Source organism: Bos indicus x Bos taurus, chromosome 5, assembly GCF_003369695.1.
Source record: "Bos indicus x Bos taurus breed Angus x Brahman F1 hybrid chromosome 5, Bos_hybrid_MaternalHap_v2.0, whole genome shotgun sequence".
Lineage (NCBI taxonomy): Eukaryota > Metazoa > Chordata > Mammalia > Artiodactyla > Bovidae > Bos > Bos indicus x Bos taurus.
In genome coordinates, this window is record NC_040080.1 from 53,056,015 (window position 1) to 53,071,626 (window position 15,612).

Below are 15,612 nucleotides of genomic sequence, written 5' to 3' on the forward strand. Positions count from 1 at the left end.
TTGGAAGGAAAGTTATGACCAACCTAGATAGCATATTCAAAAGCAGAGACATTACTTTGCCAACAAAGGTCTGTCTAGTCAAGGTTATGGTTTTTCCAGTGGTCATGTATGAATATGAGAGAGGGACTGTGAAGAAAGCTGAGCACCGAAGAATTGATGCTTTTGAACCGTGGTATTGGAGAAGACTGTTGAGAGTCCCTTGGACTGCAAGGAGATCCAACCAGTCCATTCTAAAGGAGATCATGTTCTTTGGAAGGAATGATGCTAAAGCTGAAACTCCAGTACTTTGGCCACCTCATGCAAAGAGTTGACTCACTGGAAAAGAATCTGATGCTGGGAGGGATTGAGGGCAGGAGGAGAAGGGGACAACAGAGGATGAGATGGCTGGATGGCATCACTGACTCTATGGACGTGAGTCTGAGTGAACTCCGGGAGTTGGTGACGGACAGGGAGGTCTGGTGTGCTGTGATTCATGGGGTCGCAAAGAGTCGGACAGGACTGAGCAACTGAACTGAACTGAACTGAAGTTTTCACATCCTTTGGGTGAATGCTGAAGAGCATGGTTGCTGGATCATATGGGAAAAGTGTGTTTAGTTTTGTCACTTTGAGACCTTTTAAAGCAATTTATCAGAAGTGCCTCCCACTTTCTCTAGCCTTGCCCTTTCTACCTAGAATATGGTACTGCTGCTGCTGCTAAGTTGCTTTAGTCATGTCCAACTCTGTGCGACCCCATAGATGGCAGCTCTTCCGTCTCTGGGATTCTCCAGGCAAGAACACTGGAGTGGGTTGCCATTTCCTTTTCCAATGCATGAAAGTGAAAAGTGAAAGTGAAGTCGCTCAGTTGTGTCTGACTCTTCTCGACCCAATGGATGGCAGCCCACCAGGCTCCTCCGCCCATAGGATTTTCCAGGCAAGAGTACTGGAGTGAGTCACCATTGAATATGGTGCAAATCCTAGTAATTCCTAGAACTCACAGGGGCCTGTGCATGCAAGCTTTATTTATTTCAGTATATCTACAATAAATCTGTTTTGGGGAAAAACATGGGTGCCTACTACCACTAAGCTGTTAAGTGCTATTTTAGAGATGTAAGCTAGTGCAGTAAGACAGTAAAAAATGGAAAGGAAGAAACATAGTGTCACTATTAGCAGGTGATACAGTTGTTCACACCAAAACCCCAAATAATTTATAGACATATATTTGAGACTTAATATGAGAGTTTAGCTAATTTGCTGCTTTAAAACTGTATATAAAATTAAATCACATTTTTGAACCCTTAACATAATTAGAAAAACATGTAATTTAAAAGATACCATTTATAATGCAAAATAAGTAAAACTGACCAAACAAACAAACAAACAAAAATCCCAGTAGTACCTAAGATTACATCTTACAAAGACGATCAAGAACTTTATGTAGAAAAGTATATAATTTTGTTGACAGTCACTGAAAAGAAGTATGTTCATAGTTAGGATGATTCAGTATCTTAAAAATGTCATTTTCCTCATTGTCTCATCACTGTTAAGCTGTTCTTTCTCCATCTGCTGTTTATAGGGAGTTGAACTCATGGAACGGATGTCTAAAGAGATACAGCAGGGAGCAATGGGAGAAGCAGCATTTTCATTGACTCTAAATCAGACCCTTTGCAGTCAGGATACAGGTAGTGTATGAGAGGTAATGCATCTTCTTACATATTTTTATGTCAGTAGATTTGCTCCATTTTAGCCAACAGTTTTGATTCTTGATTCAGTGCTATTGGTCTTATAGTTTGGAACATCCCCTTCAGTTCAGTTCAGTTCAGTTCAGTCGCTCAGTTGTGTCTGACTCTTTGTGACCCCATGAACCACAGCACGCCAGGCCTCCCTGTCCATCACCAACTCCCCGAGTTTACCCATACTCATGTCTGTTGAGTCGGTGATGCCATCCAACCATCTCATCCTCCATTGTCCCCTTCTCCTCCTGCCCTCAATCTTTCCCAGCGTTAGGGTCTTTTCAAATAAGTCAGCTCTTCACATCAGGTGGCCGAAGTATTGGAATTTCAGCTTCAACATCAGTCCTTCCAAAGAACACCCAGGACTGATCTCGTTTAGGATGGATTGGTTGGATCTCCTTGCCGTCCAAGGGACTCTCAAGAGTCTTCTCCAACACCACAGTTCAAAAGCATCAGTTCTTCTGTGCTCAACTTTCCCTTAATTTCCATATTTATCCACATCATTGTAAATTATAGCATCCTATTTTAATCCCCTCATAAAAAATTTTGCCACTCTAAGGATACATTACATCTCTGCTAGGAAAACCTGGAGAGACAGCCCCTATTTTCTCTGCCATTCTTTCTTTTGTGTACTTAAAAGATGGCTCCAGATCATTAGGGTGGGGCTTATATCCTCACTTTAAAGCAACTGGTTTACTCCTGATAAGTTGCATAAGTCAAGGTTTTCAAGAAAACACTGACTTTTCACTGACACATAACCATCTGGTAATGTTAAGAATGATACTATATTCATTGCCTTTTGCTGCTGTAACAAATTATCACACACTTACTGGTTTGCTGCTGCTGCTGCTAAGTTGCTTCAGTCATGTCTGACTCTGTGTGACCCCATAGACGGCAGCCCACCAGGCTCCTCCGTCCCTGGGATTCTCCAGGCAAGAACACTGGAGTGAATTGCCATTTACTTCTCCAATACATGGAAGTGAAAAGTGAAAGTTAAGTCACTAAGTCGTGTCCGACTCTTCGTGACCCCATGGACTGCAGCCTACCAGGCTCCTCCGTCCATGGGATTTCCCAGGCAAGAGTACTGGAGTGCATTGCCTTTGCCTTCTCCAACTTACTGGTTTAAAGCAACACAAATCTGTTATTTGTGGTTCTGCAGGTCTTATGTCTGACGTGGGTCTCACTGGGAAATCAAGGTTGCGTTACTTTCTGGAGATTTTAGAGAGGTTCTGTTTCCTTGCCTTTTCCAGCTTCTGGAAACCTCCTACATCCCTTGATTCCTGCCACCTTCACTCTAGCAACACTGGGTTGACTCTTTCTCATAGTGCGTTTCTGACCTTTTCTTCTGCCTTCCTCTTCAACTTTTAGGGATCCTGGTAATGATGCTGGGCTCACCTGGATAATATAGGGCAAAGCCCTCACCTCAAGGTCCTTAAATTAATCCCGTCTGCAAAGTCCCTTTTGCCATGTAAGGTAACATGGTTGTAGGCCTCTTAGAGGGTGGCCAAGCTGTCTACCATCACTTCCCATCCCCATCACCTTGCTTGCTCTGCTCTGGCTACGTTGCCCCACATCCAGACTCAGTACTCACCGTTCTCTCTCTTTGGCCTTGGGGAAAGCATTCTCGTAGCTCCTTTGCTTGGTTCATGTCTCTGTCCAGATGCCATTCCTCAGAGGGCCTGGCTCTATCTAAAATCCGTTCTGTGCTTTTTCCCCCTTTTATGGTGCTTCATTTTCCCCCATAGCTGGTCTCTCTGGCTCCGCTGCTGGAAAGTCAGCTCCCTGAGGGCAGAGACTTGGTCAGTTTTGCTTCTCTGGGTCACCCAGCATCTGGCCCAGTGACTGACACATAGGAGCACAAGTAAATGCATAAATAAATCACATTCTTAATTGCATCCTTTAACACAACCTTTTCTTCAGTGAGCTGGACCAAAGTGAAATCTCTGCAACTAGAATTAGCTAAATTTATATTTAAGTAGGATAAATATGACCATTGCACTCGGCTTTTTCACTGAGAATGCTATTTGAGCACACAATCTGAGTAGCCAGACTTAAAACTGACATCAAGAAGTGATGAACTTGATATGAAGCATTAAATATCTTTCTGTGAATCACCCTCCTACTGATTGTACCTTTTGAGACTGGAGATTTATAATAATAATACCATCACTTTTGCTACCATCTATGGAATACTACTATGTACCAGTTACTAAGCTCTTTGCATGTATTATTTTATTTACTTTTTTCACTTGATGTGGTCTTAGAGCACACATTTACTGTTTTGTCTATCCCAGGAAAGTATTTTCACCACTCAATACTTCTTTTGAGAAACTGCCTCTACCACTGTCACCGAGGTTCTCAGGATAGCCTGAGCACAGGACCTTGGCAACCGGTGGGCAGTTGACCCAGTCTGGGCCAATCAGAGTCCCCATGGTGGGAGTCCAGTGAGTGACACAACTCAGTCAAGCCAATCAGAATTCTTTTTCTCAATTTTTAAACTCCAGCTGGGAAGAGAGGGTTTTTTTTTCCTCTTGGGTCAAAAACTGCAAGGATATGAACCCAAAGATGCCTCTGGTCTGTGAAGTAAATAGCTGGAAAAAATGGAGCAGGGACCAGAGTTGAAAAGTCCTGACTTACGTATTATACAACCTGGTTTTCTGCATTTGATGGATGAACAAACATCTCAGCACAGACTTATATACTTGCCAGAGGTTGAGTAGCTAGTAAATAGTAAATGGGGGGAATTTGAGCCCCAAGTCAGCCTGACTTCCACAGCCATATTTTCTTTCACTTTGTTGTACTGCATCCCGGCCTCTCAGATGCATGAATACCTCTACATATTCTTCCCACCCTGTGTGATTTCTGAAAATTCACAACAGGGAAATGCATGCCCTGTATTACTAGCAGAGAATGCCTCGGACAGTTGTTGATCGTCTATTCATCTTATTTTCTGATGAGTTTGTTTATTTGATACTCCAGGGCTGGAATGACTTATTTGCTTCATCTTTTGTCCAAATCCTAACAGATTAAAAATGGCCACCTAGAGCTTTGTGTTGAGAAGGATTCTGAGGCTTCCTCTTGGCTAACAGAAAAGGAGGAAAGTGGAGTGAGGAAATGAGCTACTAAATTCACTCCAACTGTTTGGTAATTTGGATTACATTTTGGAACTGTGGAGCTATAACATTTTAGTGTTCCAAGAGTGTTGTATCAACAATGACATTTTTCATTTCAAAGAATGTTTCAGTTGTCAGCCAGAGGCTTACCTGTGTGCCAAACCAAATCCAGTAGTCCCATCACTAACAGGATGATGGCATCTCACTCGGAGCACCTTCCTCTCCAAAACGCCCAGACGGTCCTATCCCGCAGTGATAGGAACAGAGACATGACCTGAATTTAGATTCCAGAGTGGAATGTCATTAATGAGACCACTTTTCTGGTGACAAAGATGTTAAATCACAGCCACCCTGAAAAATTGTCATGCCCCAGTATTGTTGAACGTTTTCGAACAGCCAGATTGGGCCTCACATTTTGTGGGTTGGAAGTTCCATTTCTTCATCTTTGGCCCAAGTTACTTAGCAATGGCCAATCGAACTATGCGCCCACCATATTGTTTTGCGTGTTTGACTAGAACACTGACAGATTAATAGGAAGGGTAAATAGCAGAGCACAACTGCAGGGGCCCAGTGTGGGGCGGCAGGATTGACTGCTCCGGACTTTGTTGTGTTTGCTCAGAGGAAGCCGCAGCAAAAGCCTGCTGGGACGAGGTGACCTGGGTCACAGGCATTTGTTTCTTGTCTCTATAGAAAACAATTGTCTTCTCAATGGAAGATGGCTTTTTCTGAATCTACATGGTTCCACTGATGAGGAAGCCTCTGCCATTCCGTGGTGCTTGCAAAAACACACACATACAAATAAAAGGGCCACACGAAAGTTCACATTTACTGTATTCCCCAGAGATGCCGTTGATTTAGGTTAACCAGGAGAGAAGTCCAACTTTGGAAAGTTTATCTTGAGGGTCTCTATAAACCTTCACTTCTTCATAGCTAACTCCCAATCTTTGATCTTTATGAAGTTTTTAAATGGTCCAGCTACCTCCCCATACCCCTGGTTCATGAGGGCAGAATCCATTAACATTTAGCACTGTTGACTTTGTAAACTCCAGCTTTGGTGGAAAGACATTTTGATCTCAAAATCACTCTACTCTGAATTGGTAGGAATGAAATATGTTAATAATGGAAAAAAAAAAACAAACAACCCACGTTGGGCAAGGTTTAATTGACCCAAAGTGATGGCTTTATCTCAAAGTGAGAACTGTCTTTAGTGGATAGATGGTTTTGAATTTTTTCTTTAGAATTACATTTAATTTTAATAAAAAACTTCAAAGGATTCTACACCAATTTTTTCACTATCTTTCTTGATCTCTCTCTTTGCTTCTCTATCTAATATATATATAGTGAATAATATGATATTAATAAATATGTGTATAATTAATTAGAAAATGTATTGAAGTGTTATTGATAGTTGTGGCAGGAACCATTGTAGTTCCTGGGTCTCATTGTGCCTTATGCATTTCTTAAACTGAAAAAAATCACCATGGTGGGGGAACCCCACCAACACAAGGAATAAAAATCTTTCAGTGAACTAAAAACTAAGACCAACCTGAATGTTAAGAAAAATCAAGGCATTTGCATTGATATAAAAGCCTAGTGGTGCCAGTGGTCAAGGACCTGTGTGCCAATGCAGGAGACAGAAGAGATGCGAGTTCAATCCCTGGGTTGGGAAGATTCCCTGGAGGAGAGCATGGCAACTCACTTCAGTATTCTTGCCAGGAGAATCCCATGGACAGAGGAGCCTGGCAGGCTGCAGTCCATGGGGTCACAAAGAGTTGGACACAACTGAAGCGACTTAGCACTCTAGCCTTTAACTGAATTAAAATCAACCAGTTATTCATTTGGCACCCACTCTGTTCTTTTCTGGTGGCTCACACGGTTAAGAATCTGCCAGCAATGCAGGAGACCTGGATTTGATCCCTGGGTTGGAAAGATCCTCTGGAGAAAGAAATGGCAACCCACTCCAGTATTCTTGCCTGGAGAATTCAATGGACAGAGAAGTCTGATGGGCTATTGTCCATGGGGTCGCAAAGCACTGGACATGACTGAGCAACTAGCACACTGTGCTGCCCTGAGGAGAGTTTCTGTTCTTAGGGAGCTGACGGTCTTGGGTAAAGAATGGGGACTGAAAATTATTCAAGGAATTACAATATAGTGTGCCTAGCACCATGGTGTGGTAACCCTAGGAGGCTATAGACAGATACAGGGGAGGAAACTATAATTTCTCAAGAGAGCAGAAGATGCATGCCTTTCTAGTCTTGTGGCTTTTTCTTATTAGAGCTTAATTTAATCTTGCTTGTAGAGTGTGAAAAAAAGAACAACTCTCTAGTTTGATGCCTATATTATAGAAACATAAGATGTGGGGAAGGAATATTTTGCCGTAATTTTTCTGGAGGCAAGAAATGCATCTGTCTCATTCACTGTGATGGTGTGAACCTGGCACTGATTCTGGACTCCATAAATATCTGCAGAATATTTCTGGATGATGCAGAGCCCAAAGACCTCTGTTACCACTTTTTAGCCGTGTAACCTTTAGCATGGCCTGGGGTTTCTTGCGTGCCCATGTCTTTACCTGTCATATGTAATACCCTCCCATGTCATAGTATTGTCATAAGATCAAGTCCTATTTACTGAGCATCAACTATATGGAAAGTCTTAATTTAAGGACTTTTCTTGTGTTTGCTTATTTCACCTTCCACAAAAAATATGAAACAGGTAAAATTATTATCCCACTTTACAGATTATTTTGTGGGCTATAAAGTATTGTATAACTCAAATAAAAGGCATTGTAATGAAGATTTTTACTATTCCAGAAGACAAAAGCATAGGAATGGTCCTCTATAAATCTTGTGTCCATGAAATCTCTTGTCTGTGACTCTGTGTTTGTCCTACTCTGCCCTTCTCTCAGATTCTTGCTGTGAGAATATTTCAAGAGCCCATTTAATTAAGGAAATTTGTGTTGTAAAGAACTAAACTCTTTACAAATCTCCAGAAAGAAAAATGTATGTTTTTGTTGCAAGTACACAGCACTGAATTTGAAACCAGAAAGCCCATGGGACTTGTCCCGCCTAGAGTGACCAGCTCCTCTTTGTCTGGGGGCACAAGGCATCTGTGTGCTCCTCTTCACACGCACTTATTTTCCTCCTGCTTTGTGTGGCCTTTTCGGTATCATCATCACTGTGGTATGTCGGTCATTACCATGGCCTCTCCAGCCCCATCCTGCCACATGACCATTCAGTGTCTACTCTCTCAATTCTTTGGATTATTTACCCATCATTCTCACTTTCATGGGCTTCCTAGGTGGCACTAGTGGTAAAGAACCCACATGTCAATGGAGGAGATGTAAGAGACGTGAGTTCAATCCCTGGGTCGATCCCTAGTTTGATCTCTGGATCCCTGCATGGCAGGGAGGGCATGGCAACCCACTGCAGTGTTCTTGTCTGGAGAATCCCGTTGACAGAGGAGCTTGACAGGCTATGGTCCATAGGGTCAAAAAGAGTCGGACATTACTGAAGGGACTTATCACGCCCTCACTTTCATTCCTCACATGGTCCAGCTCCTTTTCTCACGCCAGGCACATCATTCTCTACCCAGCTAATGGTCCAAATAGCTGAAGTGGAGGGGCAAATGGGTTCTTGTGTTGTGGTGTCTGGTCGGGGCTGTGGCCAGCAGCTTGCTTGGGAAGGGCTTTGAGCAATGAGGCAAATGCAGGGTGAATATCTTTCCTGTATCTTCTATTGCTGTCAAGCAACCAAATCTAGTATGGAACTGAGATATTAGTTTGTTTGCTAAATTTATCAAATTGAGCTTTTCATTAAATAGTCCCATGTTAAAAAAGAGAAGAGGTTGATAGAAATGATAAAGTTTCTTTCTAATTTTAAAAAAGGTTGTATTAAAATATTTTGTGTTTAGCTCTTTGGTGAGTAATCTTTAAAGTAGAAAAGGGTTTTGGAGTAATGACCTCCCAGATAAGTCAAGTTGGATAAGGAATGTAGTGATATTTTAAGTCTCTGTATTAGTCTCTCAATTAGCAAGAAGTTATGCAATCAATTTGATGGACTACTAAGTACATTTTGTCACAAAGAGTTGGACATGACTGAGCGACTAACACACACACACACACACCTTGGGCTTCCCTGGTAGCTCAGATGGTAAAGAATTTGCCTGCAATGCAGGAGACCTGGGTTCAGTCCCTAGGTCAGGAAGATTCCTTGGAGAAGGGAATGGAAACCCATTCCAGTATTCTTGCCTGGAGAATCCTCATGGACAGAGGAGCCTGGTAGGCTATAGTTCATGGGGTCGCAAAGAGCTGGACACGACTGAGCAACTTGGAGGCGGGAGTAGAAGGAGACGACAGAGGATGAGATGGTTGGATGGCATCACCTACTGAATGGACATGAGTTTGAGTAAACTCCAGGAGTTGGTGAGGACAGGGAGGCCTGGTGTGCTGCAGTCCATGGGGTTGCAAAGAGTGGGACACGACTGAGCGACTGAACTGAACTGAGCAACTAAGACACATAACTACATTTTAAAAATGAGAACTAGACCAAAAAGAATAGAGAAGATCAATGTGTTGTATACCTGGTAAGGTATTTATTGCTTCTTGACACTTCTAGTTCATATGTGTCGGTGTTCATTGGCTATGATGTAAGATTAAATTTTTTCTTTTTTTTTCACCATGAGGCATGGCTGAAAGGCTTGAAAGCTACTCATGCAGTAGTTGAGAATTGGATTTGAGGTCATATGACCCTGGATTCAAATTCTAGCTTCACCATGTAGGAGCCGTGTTACTCTTTAAGTCATAGTTTCCCCTTCAGTAAAATGGGTTTAATAAGACTTAACTCATATGGATATGATGCTAAAAAATGTGGTTAAAGTGCTTACAACTTTGGTAGCTTATTTTACTATTTTAACTGAAATTGACCTCTGTAAACTGTTTATTTGATTGAGTAATAGAAGCTTCTGGGAATTCTATACATTCAATAAGTGGATTCACTTTGCTATATAGCAGAAAGTAAAGCAACATTGTTAAGTAACTATCAGTTCAGTTCAGTTCAGTCGCTCAGTCGTGTCTGACTCTTTGTGACCCCATTGATTACAGCATGTCAGGCCTCCCTGTCTATCACCAACACCTGGAGTTTACTCAGATTCATGTCCATCGAGTCAGTGATGCCATCCAACCATCTCATCCTCTGTCGTCCCCTTCTCCTCCTGCCCCCAATCCCTCCCAGCATCAGAGTCTTTTCCAATGAGTCAACTCTTCACATGAGGTGGCCAAAGTATTGGAGTTTCAGCTTTAGCATCATTCCTCCCAAAGAACACCCAGGACTGATCTCCTTTAGAATGGACTGGTTGGATCTCCTTGCAGTCTAAGGGACTCTCAAGAGTCTTCTCCAACACCACAGTTCAAAAGCATCAATTCTTTGGCACTCAGCTTTCTTCACAGTCCAATTCTCACATCCATACATGACCACTGGAAAAACCATAGCCTTGACTAGATGGACCTTTGTTGGCAAAGTAATGTCTCTGCTTTTGAATATGCTATCTAGGTTGTCATAACTTTTCTTCCAAGGAGTAAGTGTCTTTTAATTTCATGGCTGCAGTCACCATCTGCAGTGATTTGGGAGCCCAAAAAATAAAGTCTGACACTGTTTCCACTGTTTCCCCATCTATTTCCCATGAAGTGATGGGACCAGATGCCATGATCTTAGTTTTCTGAATGTTGAGCTTGAAGCCAACTTTTTCACTCTCCTCTTTCACTTTCATCAAGAGGTTTTTAGTTCCTCTCCACTTTCTGCCATAAGAGTGGTATTATCTGCATATCTGAGGTTATTGATATTTCTCCTGGCAATCTTGATTCCAGCTTGTGCTTCTTCCAGCCCAGAGTTTCTCATGATGTACTCTGAATATAAGTTAAATAAGCAGGGTGACAATATACAGCCTTGACGTACTCCGTTTCCTATTTGGAACAAGTCTGTTGTTCCATGTCCGGTTCTAATTGTTGCTTCTTGACCTGCATATAAGTTTCTCAAGAGGCAGGTCAGGTGGTCTGGTATTCCCATCTCTTTCAGAATTTTCCACAGTTTATTGTGATCCACATAGTCAAAGGCTTTGGCATAGTCAGTAAAGCAGAAATAGATGTTTTTCTGGAACTCTCTTGCTTTTTCCATGATCCAGTGGATAGTTTCAATTTGATCACTGGTTCCTCTGCCTTTTCTAAAACCAGCTTGAACATCTGGAAGTTCACAGTTCATGTCTTGCTGAAGCCTGGCTTGAAGAATTTTGAGCATTACTTTACTAGCGTGTGAGATGAGTGCAATTATGCGGTAGTTTGAGCATTGTTTGGCATTGCCTTTCTTTGGGACTGGAATGAAAACTAACCTTTTCCAGTCTTGTAGCCACTGCTGAGTTTTCCAAATTTGCTGGCATTTTGAGGCAGCACTTTCACAGCATCATCTTTTAGGGTTTGAAATAGCTCAACTGGGATTGCATCACCTCCTCTAGCTTTGTTCGTAGTGAAGCTTTCTAAGGTCCACTTGACCTTGCATTCCAGGATGTCTGGCTCTAGGTGAGTGATCTCACCATCGTGATTATCTGGGTAGTGAAGGTCTTTTTTGTACAGTTCTTCTGTGTATTCTTGCAACCTCTTCTTAATATCCTCTGCTTCTCTTAGGTCTATACCATTTCTGTCCTTTATTGAGCCCATCTTTGCATGAAATGTTCCCTTGGTACCTCTAATTGTCTTGAAGAGATTTCTAGTCTTTCCCATTCTGTTGTTTGCCTCTATTTCTTTGCATTGATTGCTGAGGAAGGCTTTCTTATCTCTCCTTGCTATTCTTTGGAACTCTGCATTCAGATGCTTATATCTTTCATTTTCTCCTTTGCTTTTCACTTCTCTTCTTTTCACAGCTATTTGTAAGCCATCTTCAGACAACCATTTTGCTTTTTTGCATTTCTTTTTCTTGGGGATGGTCTTGATCCCTGTCTCCTGTGCAATATCACAAACCTCCATCTATAGTTCATCAGACACTGTGTCTATCAGATCTAGTCCCTTAAATCTATGTCTCACTTCCACTGTATAATCATAAGGGATTTGATTTAGGTCATAACTGAATGGTCTAGTGGTTTTCCCTACTTTCTTCAATTTAAATCTGAATTTGGCAATAAAGAGTTCATGATCTGAGCCACAGTCAGCTCCCAGCCTTGTTTTTGCTGACTGTATAGAGCTTCTCCATCTTTGGCTGCAAAGAATATAATCAATCTGATTTCGGTGTTGACTATCTGGTGATGTCCATGTGTAGAGTCTTCTCTTGTGTTGTTGGAAGATGGTGTTTGCTATGACCAGTGCATTCTCTTGGCAAAACTCTATTAGCCTTTGCCCTGCTTCATTCTGTACTCCAAGGCCAAATATGCCTGTTACTCCAGGTGTTTCTTGACTTCCTACTTTTGCATTCCAGTCCCCTATAATGAAAAGGATGTCTTTTTTGGGTGTTAGTTCTAAAAGGTCTTATAGGTCTTCATAGAACTGTTCAACTTCAGCTTCTTCAGCATTACTTTTTGGGCATAGCCTTGGATTACCGTGATATTGAGTGGTTTGCCTTGGAAACGAACAGAGATCATTCTGTTGTTTTTGAGATTGCATCCAAGTACTGCATTTCGGACTCTTTTGTTGACCATGATGGCCACTCCATTTCTCCTAAGGGATTCCTGCCCACAGTAATAGATATAATGGTTATCTGAGTTAAATTTACCCATTCCAGTCCATTTTAGTTCGCTGATTCCTAGAATGTTGATGTTCACTCTTGCCATCTCCTGTTTGACCACTTCTAATTTGCCTTGATTCATGGACCTGACATTCCAGGTTCCTATGCAATATTGCTCTTCACAGCATCGGACCTTGCTTCTATCACCAGTTACATCCACAACTGGGTATTGTTTTTGCTTTGGCTCCATCCCTTCATTCTTTCTGGAGTTATTTCTCCACTGATCTCCAGTAGCATATTGGGCACCTACTGACCTGGGTAGTTCCTCTTTCAGTATCCTATCATTTTGCCTTTTCATACTGTTTATGGGGTTCTCAAGGCAAGAATACTGAAGTGGTTTGCCATTCCCTTCTCCAGTGGACCACATTCTGTCAGACCTCTCCACCATGACCTGTCCATTTTGGGTGGCCCCACATGGCATGGCTTAGTTTCATTGAGTTAGACAAGGCTGTGGTCTGTGTGATCAGATTGGCTTGTTTTCTGTGATTATGGTTTCAGTGTGTCTGCCCTCTATTGCCCTCTTGCAACACCTACCATCTTACTTGGGTTTCTCTTACCTTGTACATGGGGTATCTCTTCACGGCTGCTCCAGCAAAGTGCAGCCACTGCTCCTTACCTTAGACAAGGGGTATCTCCTCATGGCCGCCCCTCCTGACCTTGAAGTAGCTCCTCTCGGCCCTCCTGTGCCCATGCAGCCGCCGCTCCTTGGACGTGGGGTTGCTCCTCTAAGCACCTATACTCTAACAAAAATTAATTAAAAAAAGATGTGGCTCAGCAGCAGGATCTGGGATAGGAAATGGATGACAAATAGAAAAGAGCAGAGAAAATGTCACAGACATTTAAATGTCAACTGAAAAGTCCATTTCTAAATATTCTCATGTGCTTCACAGTGACTTCCAAGTCTCTTTGTCAATGCAGTTATCAAAAATATTTATATTCAATATTGTTATGAATGTTCCAATCCAATCGTCAGAGATTTTTGAAAGAAAAGTAGGAGACCTGGTAGCTCATGGGCTGAAGATGGAAAAGGAAAATATGGAGAATAATTGTCTTAGTCCATTCAGGCTGTTAAACAAAATACCATAATCTGGGTGGCTTATAAGCAGCAGAAATTTATTTCTCACAGTTCTTGAGCCTGGAACTCGGAAATCAGGGTGCCAGCCTAGTCAGGTTCTGGGGAAAGCCCTCTTGCAGGTTGTAGACTGCTGACTTCTTGCTGTGTCCCCACAGGGTGGAAGGGGACCTCTCTGGGGCCTCTTTTATGAGGGCATTACTGCCGTTCATGAAGTTTCACTCTGATGACCTAATCACCCCAAAGGCCTCACATCCTAAAACCATAATACTGGGCATTAGAATTTTAACATGTAATTTGGAGGTGGTGGTGGGACACAAAGATTAGACCATAGCAATAATGCAATGGAACAGGAGGGTGGGGAGGATGAGGGATAGGGGAGCAGAGGAGAGGTATTCCAGCTTATTAATGAAAAAAAAAAAAAAGATAGCAAAAAGATAGGACTAAGTCATGTCCGACTCTTGCGATCCCATGAACTGTAGTCCACAAGGCTTCTCTGTCCCTGGGTTTCTCCAGGCAAGAATACTGGATCAGGTTGCCGTTTCCTTCTCCAAGGGAACTTCCTGACCCAGGACTTGAACCCATGTCTCCTGCATGGCAGGCAGATACTTTACCAACTGAGCTATGCAAGAAGCCTCAATTATCTTATTACTGGAATAAGGTATGACTTATTGCTGTATAACCAATTGCCCTTGCTAAGTCGCTTCAGTCATGTCCAACTCTGTGCGACCCCATAGACGGCAGCCCACCAGGCTCTGCCATCCTTGGGATTCTCCAGGCAAGAACACTGGAGTGGGTTGCCATTTCCTTCTCCAATGTATGAAAGTGAAAAGTGACAGGGAAGTCGCTCAGTCATGTCTGACTCTTAGCGAGCCCGTGGACTGCAGCTTACCAGGCTCCTCCGTCCATAGGATTTTCCAGGCAAGAGTACTGGAATGGGGTGCCACTGCCTTCTCTGCAATGAATAAAATGAATAAAAGTGTCATTTTATTACACTCGTTGTGTGAATCAGGAATTCAGCTGGGAGCACAGTGGGGATGGCTTGCTTCTGCTCCATGAAGTCTGGGGCATTAGCGGAAAGTTATGAAGACTGTGACTGATTCAAATGGCTGGGGACTGAAGTGATCTGGAAGTTCCTCCCTCACATGCCTGGTGCCTGGGCTGACTGGAAGACTGGGTTCATCAGGAACTGTCAATCAGTGCATCTCCCTGGGGCTTCTCAATAGGATGTAGACTTCCTCAATAGGGGCTCTGTGCAGTTAGGCTTCTTACATGATGGCTCCAAGAGTAGGTGTTCTCAGCAGACCAGGAAGAAGCTGCATAGCCTTTTATCAGTGGTAAAGAATCTGCCTGCCAATGAGGAGGGCATGGCAACACACTCCAGTATTCTTGTCTGGAGAATCCCATGCACAGAGGAGCCTGGCAGGTTACAGTCCATGGGGTTGCAAAGAGTCAGATGACTGAAGCTGTTTAAACACAACCAGTCAATGTAAAATGATGCAAGAGATGTGGATTCGATCCCTGGGAAGATCCCCTGGAGGAGGAAATGGCAACCCACTCCAGTAATCTTGCTTGGAAAATTCCATGGACAGAAGAGCCTGGCAGGCTACAGTCCATGAGGTCACCAAGAGATGGACACGACTGAACACACATGCACAGAGGCAGGGAAGACTCACTTGCATTTGATTTTAGATTGTCATGAGGTATCTTCGGGCTAGACTGAGTTTCCTAATGACACTACTGTGGTTAATTCTGAAACATAAGATTTGCACTCTGTGACTCCTCTCCTCCCAAAGGACCCTCTCTGAGAGCTGAAAAGTGATGACTGGTGAACTGCTGGGTAGCAGGCTTGCTGGTCTGGGGCAGTGCTGCAAAGATATGAAAATTCAATGAGGAAAAAGTTTATTGACCAAGCAAGAATAGTGTTGAAACATGTATATTACCATATGTAAAGATAA